Here is a 22,920-nt window from a genome sequence, read left to right as displayed (position 1 = left end):
GGAGTAAAAATATAATGGTTTAAATAGATTAAGAGCTATCTATAAGAGAATATGTTCTCAGACAAAATTAGGTTTCAAGAAGAAGATCTCGGTTCAAAATGTCTTTTCCCCCCTACAAAAAGCAGGAAACAAATCTAACACAAATAAGGAAAGGGCAGTTGCTTTTTATGTCAGGTAAGAAAAATACATGCATACATTACTTCATCAAAACTGAGAACATTTCATTCACATCTCCACATGGATTTCCACTAAGATAGAAGATTAACTGTCATCACAATAGGTCTTTTATTCTCTATCCAAGTATATTGAAAAAGAAATATATCCATCTTGAAATCTATTCCTTCCATTTTAGTTTCTTTGAGGCATTTAGCAGTAGCTCAGAAACTGACATGCCACATCTTCAATTTACATTGTGATTCAGTGAGAACTACTATCATTTGACTTTGAAACAGATTCTATTGAATTTCTCTAATTCTGACTGTCAAGGTAACTGCAAAGTTGGTAATGAATACTGTTACCTTGATCCTCTCTCTCTCTCTCTCTCTCTCTCTCCACACACACACACACACACACACACACACACACACACAATCCTAAGTGATATAATTCTTTTACTCAGTAGTCCTCTGAAATTTCTGGGATTTCTTCTGAGCATGCCTTAAAAATTAAATGGATTGTTGAAGCTCCCTGAAATCACTTATACTTCTGCATTTAGCACTACACACTTACCTTCTAATGCCCTCTACAAAGACACAGCAGCCTGTATGTCTCATTCATATCAGTGTATTTTTAAAGAAGTATACTTGTGAAACAAAATAGTGTGACTTTGAGAATGTGTTTGAATTGACATCAAGGGCTGACCCCTAAAGACCAAGAGGCTTGATGTGCCTCAATTCTGAAAAGGGCTTCCAATAACTGGGACCTGACAACCTCCAAGATATTCTGAGGGGATAGGACTGGTCCAACCACAGTCAAGCACTACTATGGTTGCTGTGAAGTGAACTCCTACACCCGAGCACCACCTCAAAGTCTTCCAAAAAAGATACAGGAAGCTTTAATACAGAGCTAGAATTTTTCTTTAACCTGATGTATGGAGGTCATCAATGACCACAGAGAAAAGCCAAAGAGAGCAATAATCAATAGAAGTGTCTGGGTATGGGGAGCTCAGTTGAGAAAGTTGACATTTCTGTCCTATTTTTTTCCTGTTTCACCACAGCATTTTAGAAGGGGAAAGAGTTACTGTAAGACCAATCCAGGAATTAAACCCCTCTGCTCGAGGATGCTGTAGTGAGAAGAGCAAAGAATACAACAGCCTGCACAAACCTGGGCAGTGGTTTCCAGAGGTGGAGAAGTTGGGATGGGAAAGATGAACATCAGGTTAAACTGCTTTGATCCTTAATAACTGAAATAACCACCATGGCACAAAGCATGCCATAAACTGTGGGCTGTACTCAAATACACATACTAATATTTAATTATATACTATTTACTGTTCCTCTACATATTTAATTTGATGCAGATAAGTTCAGTGGTTCACCTGGTTTCCTGAAACTGAGATGTCAAAACAAATACTGTCTTTTCAGCTGTCTTTACCATGAACTAAGCACACCCTTAGAATGTAGTCATAGAGACATATCTGGTACCATTTTTCCTTAAACTTTTGACCCTAAAGGCAAGGGCTGTTTTTATGAAGATACATGTAAACAACATGAAGAATATCCAACAACAGAATAGTTTGCATTAGAAAGAGAGGAATAAAGATATTGAGGAAGAAACACAAATGTAAAGAGCTAAGGAAGGCAAAATAGGAAGATGAATAGGATAAACTGATAGATGTATAGGTCATAAGTGAAGGAATCTGAATTTCCAGAGACTCTATGTATTTTTCTATTTGTTTTGGTTTTCCTCTACAGAATTCTAATTAAGAAAATGGTCAAGTTTGATATGCATATAGTACACTGACTCCCGAAAATTACAAACATTGATTTATGTCATTACTTCTGTTGTGATTATGAATCCCTAACTTCCTTTTACAGTCTGATTAAACGTCACTTACCATATCACAAAATGGCAGAATGATTGTTTGAAAAGCATTTTGTGCTCCATCATAATAGCACATTTTATATAGAATAATTGTAATTAAGTAATTGTAGTGTATGGTTCTATTTTTTCAAAAGTCAGAAGTAGTGTTAAAATATTCAGCCCTGCTATGCATATGGTAAAAATCTAAAAAAGTTAAAAACTTTTTCCTTTTTGTGAAAAAAATTGAAAAAGAATATAGTGATCCATTATTTGTTAGACATGCGTTATACAAAGCAGCTGTTTTTTTACAGAACATTTCATTTCTACCAGTGCTATCTTTTTAATTCAGCTCATTTGTGGATTTCAACAATGCCTGAAAACTTGCTTTATTTCACCAGTATTTCAGACTCCTCATTAAAATTAGCAATATTCATGGTGTGTCTCTGAAAATAAAGTTTTGCAAGATTCGAGTTTTATGGTCATTAAGGTATTTTTTTTCTCCCACTGGGAAAAATAATCAATTGTTTAACTTAACAGAAGCTATAATGGCAAAGTTGATCTGTCCTGCTGTTGAAATTATTAAACAAGAAAAAAGAAGAATTAATAGCTCAAGATTCAACTGAGATTTGGTGCTTTTCTTCATAGAAGCATTTATTACCTTATTGATAAATAATGTGCTCTGCATGTAAATGTTACATTATCCATTTCCACGCCTCACTTGATTCAAGTGCTCAACTCCCTAATTAGGCATCTGTTAAACAATGAAACTTTGTTTTCCTGCTCATAATATTGGTCTCTTTACTAATGTAGCTTGAATAATAACAACTTCTTTCTCATGAGAGATTAAGTTGAATGCTAATGTGTCAAGAAGGAAAATTCAACATTTATATTATATTAATTGCTAGAGTATGTGAATATGGCATTGTTATTATATAAAGTTACATATTTTAATATACAATAATGGAAATCAAAACAGTAATTTTCAGCACAGGAAAGATTGTATTAACATCATAGGCATCATTTTTTTAACTGTTGATTTTATATGGCCTCATTTTGAGGTAGACCATTTATCATTCTTCTTTGCTTTATCCATAAATATGCACATTGATATATATATATGTATATATTGTGAATATATTGATATATTCTGATAAGTGAAAGGTAATTTTCTCCTTTGTAAAATTTGCAATATTAAAAAAATACTTATTGAACTTTGTCATTAGCTTTACTAAAATGCTGTTCAAGAGAAACAATCAAATGAAACGAGTTATGAACCACTTTGAGCTCTTGTGAGTTAAAGTGATCAATAAGCCCAGTAACCCACACCAAAAGTAATAAAAGCTTTTATTTGTCTGCTGTAATAGTGGGGTAAGGGATAAAAACATTAACCAGCTTTCTGATAATTCACTGACACAAGAAGCAGCAGCAGGTGTGGGCATAAGAAGTCATCTAGTTGCCCAGGAGCCTCAAACAAAAGTCTATTCCCTACTTATGGACTGAAGAGGTTAAGAGAAGTGAAAGGGGAAGACAAAGACTAGAAATTACTAAGTCAGAGTCTAGGAAAGTGTCATAGTCAAGGTCCTGCACTAAGAAGGTCTTGGCAGAGGTGCCTACATAGAGCCTTAGCTGAATCTTCATGTTGGAAGCCTCCCTATGGAGACACCTGGGCTAGGGCTACCCATGAGCATGCCCACTTGGTCTGGAGGAACTTGAATTTTGGACAGCAACTCTCTCCAGAAAATCACAGTGCACTGACTGTGTACCAGTGTGGTATTGGGATAGCAGCTCTCCCCAAGGGCCTTTCAGGCAAAGTCTGTAATTGCCTTTGGTCTGGCCTGAAAGGTCACACATCGGGTTGGGATTTGGACTTGGAAATGGACTCCTCCAACTGATAGTGTCAGATTCAAATGCTTTCCATAGCTGTGAAGCCCTACAGAATTCACAATTGGCATAGCAGAAGCTGACATTTCTATTTTTCATCACCCAAATTGAAGTTCAATTCAAACTTTCTATTTTATAAAAACAGAAGGTCCAGGGCCAGGGATTTAGCTTAGTGGTGCAGCGCCTGCCTCACCAGTGCAGGGTCCTGAGTTCTATCCCCAGTACTGTAAAAAACAACAAAACAAAAAAACAAAATCCAAACAAACAAAAAAACCCCAAAAACAACAACAGGAAGAACAACAACAACAAAATACCCCAGAAGGTCCATTTTCTATATTGTTGAATTTGGTATCAGTAGATTAAAATGAAATATGACTGTTATTTTAATGTTCATGGAATGCCTGACCTCAGACGCCATAGCATGTGACATTTACTATGTGGATGAAATACTATCTCAACCTGTGACTGACTGGTTTCTTGGATTGGAATTTATTGCAGCAATGGGTATAGTTTCACTGAAAGACAAAGAATCTTTTTTTTTTTTAAGGTGAAGCACAGTGAAGAAAAAAGTACTGTCTACAATGATGGATATATAGTAGCAATAATGAGAGCAGGATTATTGTTGAGGTGGTCTTTGAAATTGTTATTCGTTAAACTGTACAAAAAAATGCAATAAAGACTTCTGACTAAAGTAATTTTTCCATTATAGAAAATTTTCTGACAATGCTGAAAAGTAATAAAGAGGCAAAAAGCAGTGTTGCTCATCTTCAAATAATTTTTGAAAAAGTAATGGATAAACAGAGAATCTGTAATAGCTGCAAATCCAAACAAATATTTCCTTACCAAGAAATCAAAGCATTTTAGCTCTTTCCCATCTTGCGCCATGACAAGTGAAAAAGCTGAGAAGCCCAATCCTAAAGAGGAGAAAACTGAAGCCAAGAAGGCTGATGCCATTGCCACAATTAGAAAGGATAATGTGAAGAAGGCTAAACAGTCCAAGAGACACTGTCCTGGTTAGAGGAATTGGTGGATATTCCCGACCTGCTATGTATTCCAGAAAGGCTCTGTACAAGACCAAGTACTCTGCTGCTAAATCCAAGGTTGCGAAGAAAAAGAAGGTTCTTGCTACTGTCACAAAACCAGTTGGTGGTGACAAGAATGGCAGTACCCTGGTGGTTAAGCTTTGAAAAATGCCTAGATACTGCCCTACCGAAGATGTGCCCCAAAAGCTACTGAGCCACGGCAAAAAACCCTTCAGTCAGCACTGGAGGAAACTGCGAGCTAGCATCACTCTCGGTGCCATCTTGGTCGTCCTCACTGGGCGCCACTGAGGCAAGAGAGTGGTTTTCCTGAAGCAGTTGGCCAGTGGCTTGCTACTTGTGACTGGGCCTCTTAACCTTAATCAACTTCTTCTGTGTAGAACACACCAGAAGTTTGTCATTGCCATCTCCACAAAAATTGACTTCAGCAAAGTGAAAATCCCCAAACACCTCACTGCTGCTTACTTCAAGAAGCAGCAGCTGCGGAAGCCCAGACACCAGGAGGGTGAGATCTTCAACACCGAGAGAGATACCAGATTTCAGAGCAGCGCAAGGTTGATCAGAAAGCAGTGGACTTGCAGATTTTACCAAAAATCAAAGCTGTTTCTCAGCTGCAGGGCTACATGCGACCCCTTTTTGCTTGGACAAATGGAATGTACCCTCACGAATTGGTGTTCTACATTTCTTACTAAAAACCTAATTAAATAACTGATATGTTGAAAAAAGAAATCAAAGCATTTTATCAAATAGTTTCCATTCCTTTTTAGATTAGTTTTTTGTCTTTTATGCAAAAAAATGCTATATAGAGCAATGAGGACAAAATATGTACAGAATAATTAATATTTGTATATATTATAAAAAACCCCTACAAATACATGTCAGTTCTAATCCTTGAAAAATGCTGTCCATTAAGTTTTGATTAAGTAATATTTTTGTTCTCACTTTTAAAATCTATCTTAAGTTAGAATTTTCTTTGTATTATCACAAGATACAAATAGGGCCCAAGCAAAGTATTGAATTCATCACAAAATTATACACATGGAATACATATGTCATGAAAGGATGTGGTACATAGACATAGTATGTCCTTTCACAAAACCACATAACTCAGTGACATGATCTTCAGCCTGGGAACCAGGTACATATGTTTGCTATTTTTCTGGTGCCACTGGGTGTCCACCTGTCTTGTCAAGTGACACAGGGCATTAATTTGTAACCATTGTACAGTTAAATTCACTGAAGGAGTCCAGTTATTATTGGCAGCATGAGAATAATAATATGAATGGCTTTGGAATTATGTAGGAATGTTTAGAATCAATTTTAAATTAATTAGATATTTTGCAGAAAACCGAGTCATTGATACAATATATTTTTCTTAATTAGATATAAATGTTACTAAATATAGAACAACATATCAGGATTCAAGCTTACTTGGATTATCACAGGCTATAGTTCTTTGTGTTCTTGTTCTCAAAATAATTTGGTTGTGCCTAAAATTTTCAACATTCCTCTCAGTTACTTCACACCTCATTTATAAAATAGTTGTGTTACTTATGATCTTGTAGTTTCAACAAATGTAAATAGTACAAACAACTGTAACAATGATTTATTATCATATAGAATCAAAAGGCTGTTTTTCAAATACATCTGCTTACACAGTAATTTGAATTATCATAAATATATTTATAAATCTGGAGTTGTAGTTACAAAATAGAACTAAATCCATATTGTCTTATCAAATGCAATATGGATGCTTAAAACAAAGGCTCCATTTAGAGCAGAGAAAATCACATTCTTGTCCTGATTCCTGTATTTATTTTGCCGGAACATTAACCATGTTAAAATGACACTGACAGTTCTGCAACAATTTGTGTTGTTCTGCTTACACATTTTTGGTTCTCTAAACAGGCAAATGGCTTCGCAAATTACATGGGTCTTCTTAATGCTAAGTCGAAGACAATTTCTTGTTGGAATGAAATTCTTTGATATTTGAATTGAAGATCTGATGTAAACAAGCACAGGGTTCTACGAATGATAAAGCAAAATTCAATTAGATTTTTCTTACTCGTTTCATCTTCTCAGCTTAATCAAATTTGTGAAATTGTAGAACTTTTTTAGAGTTATAATATGTTACAAACGACTTTAAGTATACTGGGACAGAATCAGGACTATGATCTTGAAATGAAAATTGCTAGACTACTTCAGCTGTTTGCTGAGAATATATTGCTTCTATTTCATCTATTCTATGTCCTACAAGCATCATGAAAGTCACGTGCTAGGTTGCAGAAAAGCCTACTTTCAAAGACAGAAAAATAAGGATTCCATAGCCAAATAATAATATCACTGTGTTTTCCACCTTTTGGTTTTCCTAGAGAGTTTCACCTTGGGTTGTACATACATATAAACTAAAGGGTGATCTCCCATTATGTGGATTTGAATAATACACATTTATGTATACAATCGATACAGCTATAATCCATTTTCTTAATTCATTGTGACATAGGATCTCAGGCTTGAAAATATATGTTGAGTATTTCTGGCTTTGGTAATGTGGTAAAATAAATAATGTAACTCCACTCCCTGACCCTGGCCTCCAAAAACATACTGACTCTGCCTAGCAATGTGGGATAAAGTTTAAGAAAACTTTTCACAATGAAGAAAAGGGAACCCCCAGGCAACAGAATCAAAACTAGGACTTAAATGTACAATGTAAGATAAAGAGCTGGCTGTAGCCCTGCATGGAGATCTTAGTATTTGCTGTAACCCGAGTAACGACTTAAGGTTGGGACTCCCACTCAGAGCTGAGGCCTCAAAGACTGCACTCATGGGAAATGGATGCACATAGGAGGTTGCTTGTGCAATACGAATATGATGAGGAAGCCACTATATCCTCATGCATCTAGGTGAGGAAAAGTATTTTGAGAATTCAAAACAATAGGCCTGCATCGACTGGTACTTGGTTCAGTTTACTTTAACAGCATGGTTCTCGAAACCCTTCAGAAATAATTTAACTATAAACTTAAGGCAGTTGTAGGGGTAGGATACTTGGAAGGAGCCTGGCCACAATAGTTTTTTTTTTCCCCCTATTAAGTTTATTGGTACATTTTTGGTATAAAATACAGTTATATTCATCATTGGGATCTTGTACCATTACATGAGTTTCTTGGTTCTTATTTTTTTCCCCTTCCCTTGCCCTCCCTTCCCTATTTGCAAAGACCTTGTTTCCATTTTTTTTCCTCTTCTCATATTTTTTCTTTTCTCTTTTTTCCCTTCCCCTACCCCTCCCAATTCCCCTGCTCTTTTAGACCTTTTCTTCCTGTTACACAATATCAGTGATACATTTTTAAAATTACAATATAAAGATCTAGGAGATATTACCAAAGATTTTACAGAATTTAAAAGGATATAGAAAGCATATTACAAAAATCTTTTTTGAAATAAATTTGACAACTTCTAAGAAGTAACTTAGAAGACAAAATAATGAAACTAACTCTGGAGGAAATATAAAATTTGAACAGCACCTATTAAAGAAAGTATATTCCTAGCTTGAAAACCTACCTATATGACAACAGGAGGCTCATAAACATTTTAACTGATAAACTATATCAAACAATTAAAGCAGAAACTTCTCCCCTCATTTTAGGAACTCAACATTGTGCTAATCCTGAAACTGGATAAAGATAATAGAAGAAAAAAGTATGAAAATAGATAGAAATTTGTTTAACAAAACAAACTCTTAGAAGTCAGATCTGGCAGTATGTGGTTTTGTTATAGGGATGGCAGTGTTGGTTCAGCATTGGAAGATCCACCCCCAAAAGTCATCATTTTAATAGAGGAAAGGAAAAAGCCATATGATCCTGTCACTAGTTGGAGAAAAAGTATTGGACTAAATTCTACAGCTGTTCATGGAAAAAGCTATCAGGAGACTAGAAGTAGAACAGAAACTTCTCAACAGATTAAAGACATGTACTCCATACTTCCAGTGAGAACACCTTATATGAATGGAGAAGATACAATGCTTTCTCCTGAAGGTGGGGAACAAGGGCAGATATGCTTACTCTTTGTCCATTAAAGTTTGAAACCTAGTCCCCACCGAAATAGTCTGGCAATAAAATGATACAACTAGGACAGGATTGGCACGGCAGAAGCAAAATCTTTATATGTAGATGAAATGATCATCTACAGAGAAAATACTAAGAAATCTCTAGGAGCCCCTAGAACTTGTACTTGAATTTAGTAGGATTAGAAAACACAAGGTATATATAAAAATTCAGATCTGTGTATACTTGGTATAAATGAAGAATTGGATACTGAAATTTAAAAGTTACGTAGGAGTACAAAGGACCTAGAAAAGTTTAAAAAAAAAAACAGTGTTGTAAGACGTTTAGTACCTACTTTTAAGACTTCTTCTAAAGCTACAGTAATCAAGGAAGTGTTGGTATAAGGAAAGACATATAGATCATTGGAATAAAACAGAGAATCTAGAAATAGAACCACACATATATGGTCCACTGAATTTTGAAAGACTATTTAACATTAGCATTTTATAGAATATAAACTCAATTCAAGAGCCAAGGAAGAGATAGTGTTTTCAGCAAATGGCACTAGAACACCTGGTAGCCGTATATAAAAAATTAACCTCAACCCTTTTTTTCCATACATGAAAATAACTTGAAGGGATCTATGAACCTAAATAAGAAACACTAAAAGTATAAAATTTTAAGAAGAAATTATAAGGGAAAATATTTATGAATTCAGGGTAGGCAAGAACTACCTAGGATACAAAAAACAAGATGTATTAAAGAAAAAAATTGATAAATGAGATTCTATCAAAATTTAGAACTTTAAATGACACCATTAAAATGAAAAGTAGTCCTTAAACAGACCATATTTACAATGCATATAACCTATGAGCAGAATATATAAAGAATTCTTAGAGCTCATTAATAGACAACCCAATTAAAATGTAGACATAAGAAGATGATAAATAGCCAGTATAGCACAAGGAATGGTGTGCAACTCTAGAATCAGAAAAATACTAATCAGTACAATAATAAGATTGAATTATACACTCATTAGGGAGATGAAGTCAAAAGTTTTAAAAGCCTTGTCATTAATTTTTTGTTGTTGTTGGATTCTCCCCCTTTGCGTTTAACTTGTCATGCCCAATGGATTCATTCTGCTGGGTTTCCTGGGGTTGTGATCCTCATTGTCTTTTCCTAGGGTATTGTCTAAAATTTTTTGGAGTGCTGGTTTGGTATTCATGAAGTTCCTGAGGTGCTCTTTATCATGAAAGCATCTTATTTCTCCATCAATTCTGAAAGAGGGTTTTGCAGGGTTCATCAATCTGGGTTGGAGGCTGTTTTCCTTTAGGGCTTGAAATACATCACTCCAAGCTCTTCTTGCCTTGAGGGTTTACATTGAGCAGTCTGCTGTGATTCTGATGGGCTTTCCTTTGTATGTGATTTGTTTCTTTTCTCTTACTGCTTGTAGAATTTTATTCTTCTGTTAGATTTCTGGAATCCTAACTATTATATGCCTATGTGTAGATTTTTTTTTGATTAAGGCTAGTTGGAGTCCTATATGCCTCACTTATCTGTATGTCAAGTTCTTTTCCCCTCCTTGGGAAGTTTTCTGCCATCACTTCTGTGAACAGTTTTTTATGTCATCTGCACTCTCTCCTCTTTCTTCACTGACTCCAATCAGTATTATGTTATTCTTCTTTGCATTGTCTAGCAGCTGCTGTATTGATTTCTCATGTTCCCTTACAATTTTAAAGCAATTTTTCTTTTCCTCCTCACCAATTGCAATCTTATCTTCTGTATGTGAAATTATATCCTCACATTGGTTCATTCTGCTGCGCAGACTTTCGATGGAATTTTTAATCTCTTGGAAATCTGTTTGTATCTGTTTTATGGATTCCATTTGTTTCGTATGTTGGGATTCCATCATGTTCCTCAGATCCTCTATTTTTTTATCTGTGTCCTCTCTAGATTTATTAATCATGTCTTGCACCATGAGAAAAATCTTTGCTGTTATCTGAGTAATTATTTCTGATTTCATTTTTCCCAGATCTTCTTCTGTTGCCACTTCAGAGAGTGCAGGTGGTGGAGTATCAGATTGTTCCATCTCGTTTCCCTTTGGGGTTGCTGTAGGTGATCTGGAACTCTGTTTTTGAGGCTTGCTTATGTGTTTTCTCATTTCCATGGGGCGGGGGGGGGTGCTTCTGGCACTCACGTGGCTCACCTTCCCTAGGGAGCTTCCTTCTGGGTGCTGGGACTGGCTGTGCTTCTCTGCCCTAGGAGCCTGGGATGGAGGCGGGGGCCTTCCTTCTGGGTTCTGGAACTGGCTGAGCTTCTCTGGCCTCTGGACCAGGAGCCGTGGGACTCAGTACTGTGGTCTGGTGGTCAGGTGTTGTCTGCATCTTTGTAATGTGGACCCAGGTGGCTGTACAAAGGAGTGTGGGGGGGTGTCCAGTGGATTGTTGCCGGGGCGCAGGCTGATTCGGTCTATTCCACATGACTCGTGACCTCAGTAGGGTGTGCGCAGACCTGCCTGTCTGCAGTGGGCTGATTCGGTGTGTTCTTCATGTTTCGTGACCTCGGTAGGGTGTGCAGGCCACAATAGTTTTACAATAAAACCTCAAGAAGGCTACTTCACAATGCAAAATTATAAAACATTGCAAGAAAAAACTCCCTCATGAGACAGTCATTGTTATGATAAGCAAAATCAGTGGAACCTCTGAAATTAAAGTAGTAAAGCAAACTAATATGCATTATGAAAAGATGTATTAAAAGTTATTTAAAATATATAAAATAGAAACTGTAAGATTAAGAGAAAAACAAATAAAATAAAAAATAATTAACCATAATATATGAAAAAGAGCTAAGTATAAGTTTCAGAAATAAAAAAATGCCCATTAAGATTTAAAACTTGACTAAGAAGTTAAAAAATGATTAGAAACCAGTGAAAATTAGTGAATTAGAAGCTAGATAATAGCTAACATTACTGAGTGCTTTTAAGAAAAACTGATAAAGAATGAAATAAAATATTTAATAAGCAAATGTCATCACTTTTTCTTCATGGATAGTCTCTTGAGATGCACACACTCTTGGTTTCTAGCTCTGTTACTGGCTACTGTATCACCTTCTTCTATGCATGTTCTTCTTCATTTCTCTTACCTCCTAAAACTGGAACAACCTGGCCTCATTCTGTGGATTACTTTGGTCCTCTCTGTGTAACTTACTTACTCAATAATCTCGTACAGTTACTTTGAACATCTCCACACTGAGGATGTCTAGTTTATATTGGCATGTATTTATTTCATATGTATAACTGCCTGCCTGGTGCCCCAAATTAATGTCTATAACTGACATGATTTCCCAACCCTTCAGTCTGTCCTCTCACAATTGTTCTCTTACTTTCACCTAGTTCATTAAAAAATCTCTTCTCTGCTTCTCACAAGCCACATTTAACTTATCAGAAACTTCTGGTGGCTCAAGGGCCTAACTGCTATTTAGATCCTTGTGTAGCTACTACACCACTAACCAACCTAGTACAAGCTACCATTAGCCTTCTTTTGGATTAGTGGCATCACTTTCCAACTTGATTACCACTTCTGTCCTTACCTCCTTCAGTCTATTTGGAATACTGAATGATTCTACTTGAAGACAGGTCAAATGATGTTGCATTTGTTCTCAAAGGTCTATCATGTCTTCCCAATTCTTCCAGAGAAGAAAAAAGAACAAGACAAAAAAAAGTTTACTGTTTTATAAAGTTTCATGTCCTCACAGGGATTAGGTTTCCTTTCTGAAATTTTTTAACTATTCTCCCACCAGTCAAGCTCCAGTCCCACTAGCCCCCTCTAAAATCTAGGCATATCTTATCTCCCTATATCTGCACAGATTTTCTCTCTGCATGAAATGTTTTACCTCCAGATATATACGTTGCTTCCCCTTCTCCTCTTTCATTATTCACTTTGTTCTAATATCATTTTCTCTGTGAGTCCTCCCTTCATCATCTACACAAAATTACAACCTTTAAGAATGTACTATTTTCCACCTGCTTTATTTCTCTTCTTATTACTAATTACCATTGTACACAGACTAAGCTCAGCCTTGAAGGATATATTTCCTCCTCAGCCCCTTTCTTGCCATCGCTTTGCTTCCTGGCCACCATGAGGCAAGCATCTTTGCCCCACTAACTGCTTCCCACCATGATGTTCTGCCTCAGCCCAGACCTAAAAGCAGCTGTACCAGCTGTCTATAGACTGAAACCTTTGAAATTGTGAGCCAAAATAAACCTTTCATCTTTTAAGTTGATTTCCTCAGGTATTTTATCACATATGACTGAAAGACGACTAGCAGCAACCTGCAAAATAGTTCACTTTATGTGATCTATGTTGGACTTCAGAATTAAAATAGAAGTGTTTACAAAAAGAAAGAAAACCCTATTGTTTTCAAAAATGTGCAGTGCTTCAAAGTAGGCAAGCTCCTGGCAAAATAGTTATGAGTATTATTTCATTTCAGTCTCAATTTATAACTGCAAATCTACTTATTCTAAATACTCTAACACTTTATTGTTTCTCAGCTGCCCACAAGTCCATGACATACTATCTAGTTTGTTTCAGACAAACTAAAAAATAACCCAAAAGAGTTAAAGATATAAATGGGTTAAAGACTAACCCAAAAGAGTTAAAGATATCATATTACAGTATTACATGCATATCTATTTTATAACAGTATAATTCATAATCTCTAAATCTTGGAAGCGACCTATCATTTACCGTCCATCAGCAGATGAATGAATAAAGAAAGTGTGGTATTTATGAACAATGGAGCACCACTCTGCCACAAAGAAGGATAAACTTCAGTCATTTGTAGGAAAATGAGTGCACCTTGAGACCATGTTAAGCGAAATAAGTTCAACACACAACCTTAAAAGTTGCGTTGTTCTCTTATGTGATAAACCCAAAATATAAATAAAGGCCAAAATAAAAGACAGATAATAAGAAAAATGGAGATAGATCCTTTGTAAAAGGGAAAAGGACTGAGAGATAGAGGGAGGGGAGCAAAAGTAGATGAAAAAGAATTAAGATGTGTTATCTACATGTAGCAACTCCCCATGAGGGATGTAATCATTATGTACTACAAATATGCACTAATGAAAAAACTGAAAAAAAGAGTAAACAGGGTAAAATTTAATAAATTCATTAACTATTTCCCTTACATTTTAATGTGTCGGTATCCTTGAAACTCCACATATTATATAGGACCTCACTTTAAATGTACTTTGAAAACATGGAGAGTTGTTTGTCATGTAAATTGCTTTAATTTTATTTTAGAAGAGCAAGCCAAATTTCCAAAATTAAAATACTCATTGTATCTTTTAAAATATCACTTACACAAAATACTATAAATGGTTAAAGAAAACTAATATAATTATTAATTACCACATATTTTGATAGAACATTGAATTCTCACTGTCCAGTGTGTCTTTGAGATTTTTTTTTTGAGACAAGATCTTGCTATATAGTTCTGGATGACCTTGAACTCACTACGTAATATAGACTGGCCTTGAACTTGCAACAACCTTCCTGCCTCAGCCTCACAATTGCTGCATTACAGGCATGTACCACTACATCTGGCGTTTGAGATGTTTTTGAAGTAGAATGTACTAAAGATAAGAATTGGTTGGCTCTAGGTATTTGTACAGTTGGTGAGATGGGTTATGAAAAATAACATTTCATTTTGTAGACATTCCAATGATCTTACTTATAGTATTGGATGTCCTAAAGAGCTAATCTCTGCACACAATTAAAGGCTTTTTCTGTTCCTAGGGCCTCCATATCTTGTGATTATCTTAATCAAAATGTTGTAAAGGTCTCATTGCGAGAACTCTTTACATCTCATAGATATGTCACCACGATAGTCATGAGAGCCCCACAACCCCTGGAAACTGTGAACCTAACTTGCTCTATTCCTCCCTATTTTATCTTGGGTTTCTGAAAAGTCAGAAAAGTTCTTTACTGCAATAGTTTCCAAGACTTCTGATGTAGACTTTGGTAACATCCATTTAACAAGTTTTTCAACTTTTCAGAAAGTTATTTGGTTAGCAGTCAAATTGTGAATAAATGTAAATGTAAGTGCCTTGTACTTATTTACTTAAAATGATACAGAGGCAATAAAAAGATACTCCATTAGATGACAAGGTGAAACTAGAAGAAGTGGTACAGAAGGGTTTTGATCGCAAAGACTTTTCCAGGTATGTGAAGAGAAGACAGAGGGAAGAAAACTTTAGCCAAAGAGGCAGTGTATTGTGGTGGCAAGTATTGAGGAAATACATAAATTTAAATGCTACAAGTGCAACATATTTAATTTATTCAGTCTGAATTAAAGCAGAGATGTGAAGACTACAGTTCTCAAATCTTTTTAAGGGGTTTTTGATTAAATTCTTTTCAGCAAAGGCTTGGATTTACCTTACATATTAAGGCCCCATAGGGACAAAATAATTGCTACATGGTGTCTTCCCTCAAGGAGTTTAGCCTTGTTGATTAAGGTGGTGAATCAGACAATAAAACCCCATGCTAGAGTAAAGTACATATTCTTACAATTTATGAAATTAAAATCCGATGGATTATCTAGACTAATAAAAATAGGAAGGAATCACATACATAGCTTTCATGGTATTCTGGTGATTTTAAAGAAAATGATAAACTTATAAGAAAATTTTGCAGGAAATTCTCTCTGAGTAATGAAAGACATTGTCTCTAAAATCATATTCATCATACAGGCTCTTTTTTAAAATTAACTTCATTGGTACTTTTGTTGAGGACTAAATTGGTTCTCTTCCAATAGCCACGGTGAAGGTCTGATACCCAGTCCTTTGGAATGTGACCTTATTTAGAGGTAGACAATTTAGGTAGGTAGAGTGGGCTTTCAGCTAGAGTGCTTAGAAAAAGAAGAAATTTGGGCACAGTCTTGTGCAGACTGAAGATTGTGAGACCCAGGGAGAAGATCCCCATCTAGAAGCCAAGGGAGGGGCCTGCAGCAGACCCTTCCTTGACAGTCCTCAGAAGCCATCAATCTTGCTCACATTGTGATCGCACACTTCTACCTCCAGAATGTGAAGGAAGAAATTCCTGTTGTTTCAGCATCCATGGCAAACTGAGATATTCTCTTAATGCTAATGTAATCATCATCATGCATTTGAATGGACTTTAATGCTTTTGAGCGTGTGAAGCAGTATCAGTCTCATTTTTCTTTTTCCTTCTAAGATTTCATTAATTTAATCAAGTAACAAAATACTAGTGGCTAATCATTTTACTTGTACAAACATTTAGTCCTTACAGGAATAATTATGAGAGGTAATTTCTCAGGTTATTCTCATTTCACAGATGAGGAACTTAGAAATTAAGTCAATGCCAAAATCCCAGCGAAAGCTGAGATTCAAACACAGGTCTGTCTTCAAAGCTTGTACTTTCAGTTATTTTCCAGGCATATGCATTTTCCTTAGTATTGTTTTGTGTTGGCAAGAACAGTCTCATTTAAGGCATTGCTCATATGCTATCTACTTGGATAATATTTTCATATGTGGTAAATCAAATTTTCTAAAGACGAGTACAGAAATAGTTCCACTCTCAAGAAGTAGAGCCAGTTTCTCTCCTCCTTACCTAAATTATGCATAATTCAAAATTATTGAATGGACTATAAAAATCTCATTTTAATATTTCACTAAATGCAAAATCAGGTTTTAAAATAATTTACATTGGGTATGCAGTCTTGACTTCTTCAAAAAATCTTTATCTATGAAAACTCTTTATTTCTAAAACATCATGAATTATTTAATCGGAGCCTTGTGGTACTAGTTCTTTAGAAAACTCCTTTCAGACAAACTGTTACATTTTTTGATTCACACAGAAAAGGAAAGCTTAACATATTAAACATTTTAGAGGTAACAGAGCAGGATAATTAACATAGAGATTGGTATATATAGTACTCCCACCAATTAACAAACTGGTAGTATGTTTTATTAATACTAGTAGTATGAGCAAAGAAAAACTGAATATTTCTTATACACAGTTAGTGTTTTACATTTATTATATGCTAGGTGTGGTCTAATTTTCCCATGGCTATGTCATCATCTCCACTTTACAGATTAGTAAAAGAAGGTGCAGAGGTTAAGTAATTCGCTCACAGTCACAGGATCAGAGCTGTTACATGCTCAGTAATTATTCTTCCACACTTTTAACCAACAAGTCAACAAGTTATCACATGTGTTCTGCAGAACCCCAGGGTACTCTGAGAATTTCCAGGGATTTATGAGATCCAAATTACTTGCATACTAATGCTATGACATTAGTTACTTTTTAAAATGTATGCTAATTGCATTACTAGTCCAAGAGAAAAAGACAGACAAGAGGGGGAATGAAGACAGTAGCATCACAGTATACTAGTAATTATATTCTTCATTACCACCCATTTTCAGGAAAACAAAAGCAGTTTAAGATTACACTTAATAAAACATTAAAAATATTAGTTTAAAGAATTTCTACCTGTGAATATAAATCTTTTTATCACTCTTTATGACTAAATATGAAGTACATATAACACCCTTCTGCTAAGTATTATAGTATGACAGAGGCCCTAAAAACAGCAATTATTTCAGTAATAAACTGAAATGACCACTTTTTATAAAATGCTACTATTTTCTCAAAAAATGATATTCATACAAACTTATTCACATTTAGGTGTTTTGCAGACATTTTCTCAAAAAATGAATGGAGTGATACTGTAACTTCAAGGAAAACTACTGACAAAATTTGTTGTCAAAAAATAAAATTTGAACTTGAAGGTCAAATTAGATTTAAAAATGTTTTACCCATTGCTGTGAACTTCATAGCTTCCTAATACTTACAGATTTTTCTGTAGTGTAGTAACATTAATAAATGTGATTTCTAATGAAATATATCAACATCAAGAAGATCCTCATAAATTAGTATATCAATATTTTCTAAATGAAGGATGCAAGGTGTATAAATTTTTATGTGGAATATATATATATTTTAAAGTGCAAAGACAGATCAATGAATTTTACTATAACAAAATTCATTGATATTTTAAAATTACATATTGAGAATAATCTTTAATAGACCATTATTTGTTGAGTTTTGGAATAGAATCAAAGAAGAATTTACAAAATTATGGAAATGGTATTAAAATATTTCTCTCTTTTCTATCTGTATAATTTTGTGTGCCTAGATTTTTTTTATATATTTCAACCAAAACAATGGTTTTGGATAATGGATAAGGGCTTAAATAAGGAGGCAGGTATGATAATCCAGCTTTCTTCTCATGACTTAGCCATAAACAGATTTGCAAATATTGCTGCTGTTACTAAACTTTTTGAAAAATGTAGCTATTTTCATAAAATGTTACTTACATTAAATATGCTTATTATTCTGTTTAATTAAATTAATACATAATTTCAAAATATTTCTTTTAATTTGTATGTGGTTAATATTGTTACAATCCACCTTTAACATTTATTTAAAGTATTTTATAACATTTGAAAGTGTGATGGGGTCCTAAGGCCTAAATGTGGAGAACTCCTGGCTTATACTATGCTGATTTAATCATCTAAATAACATACCAAATATACATAAGTGGCTTCATCTACAGTATTTGAAATAATGGATTATATACCCTTGCTATGTGTGAATCATTTATTTAGATATATTCTCAACAGAGTTTGGATTTTTTAGCACTATAACAAGTGAAAATACATAGCCTCCAAAATAATTTCATTTCATTCCATTTTCTTAATAGCTCTGCAATAAGAAAGGTTTTTATTTTGAACTCATCTCACTAATTCAGAAATTCTACAACTGTAATAGCATGGTAACACTTTCAATTAACATTAAAATTTAAAAGCTACCATTTTGTTAATATAGGCTAAATGGGTTGGTACTAGCACCAATACATTGCAGAAAGTTGAGACTGACATCAGATACTGTTATTTAGATGCCATGTCTCCTCACTTTCTAGTATTGCTGCCAAATCAAATTATTACTTTCTTTAACCTGTAGGAACAAATGCAAGAGTGAATATTACTCACTATCAAGTCATCTTACAGGGGTGATTTCTCTGTTACATTAAAATTCATTTAGATTTTATTACTAAACTATAGCCATTTCATGTTATTTTCAAATTTTATAAAATGTGTTCAATATCTTTATTCATATTATAGATTAAAATATTTTGAACAAATATCTCTGTAATCTTCTTTCTACTACCCACACGTCTTTTCTTATCTACTAAGCTCTACGAAAAACTGCAGCTTGAAATCTCACTGAGCGGGCTTTAGATATTATTGTTTTGGCTAATAAATTTGGCTATTTATTAAAATTCTGAGTCATTTCAAGGCCTAAGTGGGACTTGCTAAGTGAGCCTTCAGGTGATTACGGAGACAGACTTCCGTATGCTAACAGTCACAGTTGAGATCTCAGTGATCAATGAGATTGTGATGTCTCTAATAACAAGGAAACACTACAGCTGAGGGATTATGACTCTGTGCAGCCATTCTCCAAGATCAAACATTAGCTAAGATAATGCAGGTGGCTTGTTACCTATGACCTACAAGATAACACAGGTGGCTTAACTCTAACCTGTCTTTCACAAGAAAGCAGTGTTCCTCCCTTTTACAGCCTGGCTCATTAGTGCATTGGTTCTGCTATTTCCTAAATCTGCTTTTATGACCCCCTTGCAATGCTGTATAATCATAAATGCTGACTAATCCAGAGATCTTGGTGTTAGCCAGGACAGAGCTTAGATCAGGTGGCCTTAGCCAGGAGAGAGCTAAGAACAATTCTCAGCCTCCCAAGTAATAAACTACCATTTGTTCTTATTTCTTTATTCCTTGTTCTTTGTATATTATTCTCTCATCCCTTGCAGTACCCACAATCACGCGATGGGCACACCCCAATAACTAAACAGTGGTCAGGCATTCACTCAACTAAAAACTTAGGCAAATATCAAGGTAAATTCAAATACAGAAGAAGAATAATTAGCTTAGTCATAATGACTTGTACTCAGTGAATCTGAAAGTATTCCTAATGATTAATTCTTCCCCTTTCTAATTGCACAAATTTTACATACAGTATCTAATCGGAAAACTTTGCCCAGGATCTGTATACTTACATCCGTTTAAAATTACAGAACCTAATGTGTTCTTGAAAACACAAGCTACAACTTCTAATTTTTCTTTTCTTCCATATTCATCCAACAGCAATGCAACCCCTTTGGTAAATTTATTGGAAATTCCTTTCAATATATTGACATGTAATTGAGCCTCAGTGTTTGTTGTCAAATGACCTTCAGATCAGGTTCTTCCTTATGGAAGACTTTTCTCTTTCCTCTACTAAACAGAAGCCCTTCCTCTTAACTTGAGAAATGGTTCAGCAACAAAGCATGAAGATCTACTTGAGTCCATGACTTGCGTTCACGTGTCAGTGCTGCCTTCTATGAGCTGTAGAAACTAAAGGCTAGTTAGATAATTTTACTGAATATAGTTAGCCCTAGTTATACAACTGCATAGTAATACTCCTTCTACAGTAATTTACAAATAGTAAAATTAAGTACACAAAGCATAATGTGCAGCACAAACAAAATTTTAAGACATTTCAGCTTTTATGGTCCTTCAGCACCCAGTTTCTATCTTTTACATTTTTCTATTCTTTTACCTAGCTCTTGCGTTATTTTGTTTTTTTCATGTCTCATTTCCATATTAATGTATCCATGGATTTTTCTAAAATCATAGATTGTCATGAATTTGTTTTGCAGAGCTTAACAAGTCTTAAAAGACTACAAAGAAAAAATTGCAGACCTTTATTACTTATTAATATTTATCCAAAACTTTAAAATATAGTATTTGTAAACAATCCAAATTCTTAGTAAGAAAATAGTATTAGCTTTATATTTTGAAGGATAAAACTCATGTGATTATGTCCATGAAAGGTTGATTGCTGTAGAGGACATTATTGAAACAATTGAGAAAAATTAAACAGTGCAAATTAAAGATAATATTGCACAGGAGGCAAAATTTTACCTCCACCGTGTAGTTTACTTTAGTTTTTTTTTTTCTGGGCCCCAGAATTGAATTGTGTCAGATCAACAAGAGAGAAACATACACATTTATTTAAAACTACAAATTTTATGTGATATAGGAATGTTCATAAGGAAACAAATATCCAGAGACACAGAGGCTGAACTGGACAAAGAGTAGGTCATTGTAAAAATGTGAAAAGGCAAAGGGGCTGGGACTCAGGGAACTGGGTAGAGAAGTGGCCAGGGAGAGAAAGTTTCTTTGTATAGACTTCCCTGGGCTTCAACTTCTCTTTCTTGATGATAAGTATGATTCTCTCTCGCATAGGGAGGACATTTTTCCCATGATAATTTTGTCTGTTGTTTTAAGAAACAGAAAGAGAAAGGAACTCAGAGTGATCTTGTACTTGCTGTTCTTTTAAAGTGCATTCAGCTCATATAATTCCTCTGCCAAATTATGGACAATGAGTTCTGAACTCATTCAATACTGGTGTGAATTTCTTATTTTGACATTTCTACTGCCTTTATGTAAAAAATGGTCTTGTTGTTTTTAAGTGTAAAGGGAAAATCACATCTGAATATATTAGTGTCTTTCTCTGCCCTCAGGGTGTGTGTGTGTGTGTATGTGTGTGTGTCTACATAGGGAGGAACAGAAAGAATAGTGCAAATGTGGTGATGTATTAACACTTGGACAATCTGAGTAAAGTGTATATGGGACTTTTTACTATTCTTGTAATATTTTTGTAAAAAATATGTTGAGTCAAAAATGCAAAAGAATAAAATAAGAAAGGCATATGACTCAATGGAAAGAAGTTGTATTAATAATGCATAAGAATGTTGTCTTTCTGCTGTAGACCGAGGAGTTCTCAACCTGACTAAATATCACAGTACCTTGAGGAGATTATTAGAATTCTTTTGTACAGCTTACTTCCAGAACAATGAAGTCACCATATCTGAGGAAGGGACTCAAGTATTCGGCTTTAAGATGGCTGATTGGCTTGTTTTAAAAGCTGCTCAGGTTACAGTATGGGCTGCATGGTTTTATATGCCCCAAATTGATATGCTGCAGCGGTAACCTCCAATGCGTGTTGTCAGAGTCAGGCCTTTGGGAGGTAATTAGGGTTCCATGAGGTCCTGCGAGCTAGACCCTCATGGTGTGATTAGCTCTTGCTTCCCCTCCTTTTGCCTGCAAAGAGCATACGGAGTGATGAGACCTCAGAAAGAAACTTACCTTGCTAGTACCTTGACCTTCGACTTTCTGGCCTCCAGATCTAGTGAAGTAACTTTCTTTTGCTTAAGTCACCCAGTCTGGCTATTTCACTACCACAGCTTGAGCTGACAAAGACTGGTGATTTCCAAAGCACAGGCCAGATTGAAAACTGCTATTCTGGAGTTTCTGTGAATTATTTCTCCATTAATCTTCAGATCTTCAAAACCTCTGTTAGATACAGCCGGTTCTGCCACCTCTCCTTGGTAATGCAGGACTTGAATTAAAATAAAGATTTTTTTTAGAGTAAAGCCAAATATGGTTATGTTTTAACATAGGTTATTTATTTACTCTGGCTCCATTCTAACTTTATTATAGAATTCTTTTTATTAAGAGGAAAATAATGGATGTTAACTGCATGATTATGAAAGTAGTAGGCGAGGGACAATTTGTCAGTATGTATACAGTATTGAACATACTGCTGAAATAGATTTTGTTTTATAATTTTTGGTTTTTAAAGTCTTCACCTAATAGGTTATCCTTATGAAATAAAAAGAAGCTAAAAGGACATACACTGTTGAGAGTTAAAATGGAAGATAATTTGTATTGCCTATTATACGTGCTCTATTTTATAGACTGACTCTCTGATTTCAATATTTACACTTATTCC

The 22,920-nt window shown here is 34.9% G+C and overlaps 1 long non-coding RNA gene and 1 pseudogene across 1 annotated transcript in view; one reads left to right on the top strand and one right to left on the bottom strand.

Moving 5' to 3' along the window:
• Window positions 1-4,786: 4,786 nt before the first annotated feature.
• Window positions 4,787-5,635, top strand: LOC101703057 (large ribosomal subunit protein eL6 pseudogene; annotated as a pseudogene).
• A 760-nt stretch (window positions 5,636-6,395) lies between these two features.
• LOC110343964 (uncharacterized) overlaps window positions 6,396-22,920 on the bottom strand; it is a 39,268-nt gene continuing 22,743 nt past the window's right edge. The window contains exons 4-5 of the long non-coding RNA XR_015443941.1: window positions 22,275-22,527; window positions 6,396-6,968 (exon numbers count right to left, since the gene is read on the bottom strand). This is a non-coding gene — a long non-coding RNA (uncharacterized LOC110343964). The remainder of the gene's footprint in view (window positions 6,969-22,274; window positions 22,528-22,920) is intronic.

Source organism: Heterocephalus glaber, unplaced genomic scaffold, assembly GCF_053883595.1.
Source record: "Heterocephalus glaber isolate CG9 unplaced genomic scaffold, H.glaber_assembly_v1.0 deba00001586, whole genome shotgun sequence".
NCBI lineage: Eukaryota > Metazoa > Chordata > Mammalia > Rodentia > Bathyergidae > Heterocephalus > Heterocephalus glaber.
This window is presented reverse-complemented; position numbering and strand designations above follow the sequence as displayed.